Source organism: Bidens hawaiensis, unplaced genomic scaffold (assembly GCF_021521415.1).
Source record: "Bidens hawaiensis isolate Kalapana, Puna unplaced genomic scaffold, B.hawaiensis_p1.1 tig00000512_1, whole genome shotgun sequence".
Taxonomy (NCBI): domain Eukaryota; kingdom Viridiplantae; phylum Streptophyta; class Magnoliopsida; order Asterales; family Asteraceae; genus Bidens; species Bidens hawaiensis.
In genome coordinates this window covers 5,033,769-5,037,143 of record NW_027491033.1, presented here as the reverse complement: position 1 = coordinate 5,037,143, position 3,375 = coordinate 5,033,769, and the positions used below count along the sequence as shown (strand labels likewise).

Here is a 3,375-nt window from a genome sequence, read left to right as displayed (position 1 = left end):
TGTTTCCTTTTCGTCGATTTTTTCGGTTTCGGTTCGATTCTCGGTAGTTTTTTTTGTTGTTTTTATGGAACGATGACAACGGAGGAAACATTTTAGTGTTTTTACTTTTTTTGTTTATAATTTATATTTTGAGTTATGATTTTCTCTTATTATTGAATATTTTTGTAGGGCTTTTTATTATTATTAATAGAAAACCCCTAAAAAAATTTCCATATATATATATATAACTCAAAATATAAATAAAAAAAATCTAAAAAAACTAAAATGTTTCGACCGTTATCCTTGTTCACAAAAAAAAAAGAAACTCGTTCCAACCCTAACCTATTCCTACCCAAACCAAAAGAACCTTTTTTTATTTGACCCGTTTTGACCCAAACTCGTTTTGACCCATGACTCGTTTCGACTAATGACTCGATCGACCCAACCCAATCCACTTGCCACCTCTACATAGTAAAAAACAGTTACAATACGCTAAAATAATTAGTTTAAGATAAATATAATTATTTACAGAGTCCCTATGACAATCACTAAAAATTTTTAGGTCAAAGACGAAACAAGATAATTGAATCTTAAATATAATAAGTTAGCTTCGGGTTGAATTTTAAACACAAAGGGACAGTGGAATCTCAACATCCTTGAGATACTTATCTTGGGTTTCAGTCACTTTCAATAACCTTTATTTTCTGAAAAAGCAATATTTTCGTTCAGGGTTTTAGGGTTGATCAGCAAGGTTTTCGGGATCCGATGTGTGGTTGAGATATCTTTGTCTCATCTTGTTTCCTTAAATGTTGAAAAAGATTTGATGTAGAAACTGGTCTGTCTCTTTTTTTAGGATATATATAAAATAAAATGCAGCTGGTGAAGTTGAAAATGGTGCTATTTTTTACTTTCAGCTGCTGGAGCCTTGTTCTTGCTGTTTGTTTCTCTTTTCGTGCAATTGATACCTTTGTGTGTTTTTAACTTGTAAGTGGACTTTTGTATGTATACTCTCGGATAGTCTTTTACTTTTACAGTTTTACTTGTTGACTGGCTGTGGTTTTCCTGTGACCATTGGTTAATAATATATGGATAAAGCACGCAGTTGGAGATGCATCCATCAAACAGCTTTGATCTGGGATCTTTTTAGTTCTTAGCTATTTCAGATAAAGGCATAAATTGTATACTTCTATAGTTCCATTATCACCAACACTATTGTGCCATGTAGTGTAAATTCACTAACTTCTTTATGGAATGGCTAACATATATTAAAATTTAAAATATCGGTGGGGGACTAGCAAGAAGCTAGACCCGAGAAAATGATATAAGAATTTATATTGAAATGTTCAGTAAAGTTTGGTCCGACTTGGTTTTGAATAAATTTTTTGTTAGCACGTAGATAATATTAATAAGTACCTCTAAATGGTATATTCGAATTTTTACAAAACCTTATACATTAAAAGTTTAATAAATTGATTATAATAATATAAAATGTTAAAATAAGTGCGAAGACGTGTTTGGTGTGCAAACTAAGCGTAAAGACAAGCTATAGGTGTCATGTTGTGATTGGCTTTTGAAACGCGGGGGGGCAGACTTTCGAACTAAACGTGAAAACGAATTTGAGAGAGAACATTTGGGAAACTACTGAAATTTAGTGACATATTTGGAGACTCTCGTGAAAATGGACATTTAGAAATTTTCCCTTAAGAAAAAACTGCATGATTTTGTAATGATCCCATGTAATCCGATGGGGGATCCTTAATTGTGTCTTACATCATTATGGCATAATTATGCATGTGAATATAGTTCCAATAATGTTTATAAATTGTTTTAAGACAGAATTTAAATGGAACATGGTGCTACAACGTTATGTTTCTGTATGCAATAAATTTGAGGAGAGAATTCTATGCATAACAATTAATAAGTTTGTCTACTATTGGTTCACAAAATTAATTGCTTAATGCTTATGATACAAATACTAAAGCATACATATTACATTAGTCAACCATCAATAGGTTTTTTTTTTTTTTTTGAACGAGCAACTAAGTAACGCTGGGTACTTCGTACGCGGCCCCCATTGGCTAAAGGTAGCCCGAGCCGGCCACTAGTCCGGACGGACGGAGCCCCTAGCGGTCCACCTATTGAGGGATTCACCGGATAAAACCCGACCCCACGCCCGCCAAATGGCACGACAGCAATGAGCCGGTAAAACCGGGTGAGATCAAGACTCGAACCCTGACAATTGGTAAACCGAGTCATCCCTCATATCTCTCATATAAATTGATGATAGTGAGGTTTGAACCCCGTACCCCTCACTTATAAAGTGCTCTACCATTAAGCCACATCCAATTTATATTCTTACATTATATTAGGTATTGTTACTATTAACTTGGGATATGTTGGATGATGCTTAATTTCTTTTCTCGTTTTAATAAAATCTTACTTTGGCAACAAACAAAGTTGTTTTAAATGATTTCACACGTGTCTTGGGACATGTCACATTGCAGTTAGTTTAGAGTAATTATCACGTTCTTAATTAAGCCATGTCGCCTTTGAACTAACCATCCATTTTACTTCCAAGGCCCTCTTTTATCGTCCTAGCTTCAGTCATAAAATAGTTTCAGTTTCATCACATGAAAAATACTCGATTCGATTTTTTAATAACATAGTTACACATAAACATAATAAACAAAAAATTATTACAAATCGACTTTCGAGTGGCATTTTGGGTCGACTTCTAGTGTCAAAATATTGACCACAATATCACAAACGCCATCAACCTTTGCTCCCACCTTTATAATCTTCAAAACACCTACTTTCCCATGCATAACCGAAGTAGAGGTGAAATTTAGAAGACCCGTCGCGACATCATTATAAAAGTTAGGATCGGTGGCCATTTTATCCCCGGTGATATTTGCATACACCGTCGTGGTAAGACTAGCACGAGCGGGTACTTCTGAATGTTGCACTGGAATCTCAGCTATTAACATGCCTCGATAATAAACATATGCAATCGAGTCCTTGAACTTAAAACTCCCATAGTTGCGGTTATTAATCGTCAAGGTTAGAACTAGGGTTGCATTTATGCTTACGGTCGGTATGTGGGTCCTTCGGTTTAAAGACCGTGAAATATAAGACGATGGAAACCACCATGAAGACGATGATTGCTGCGACAGTCACCCCGCAACATATCTTGAGACATTTTCGTGATGATCTTCCTTTTGTAGTATCCATTTTTGCAGGGGCGGATCTACGGTGTTAACGGGTGGTTCCTCGGAACCACCCGAGTTTTGAAATAATAGTGTAGTTATATATAGAACATAATAAAGGAACCACCTTATAAATTAGAAAGGAATCACTCTATAAACATTTGAAGCGCTTGTCTAGATGGTAACATGT

At 35.1% G+C, this 3,375-nt stretch overlaps 1 pseudogene; it reads right to left on the bottom strand.

The window, feature by feature from the left end:
* Positions 1–2,537: 2,537 nt before the first annotated feature.
* Positions 2,538–3,375, bottom strand: LOC143631780 (uncharacterized; annotated as a pseudogene).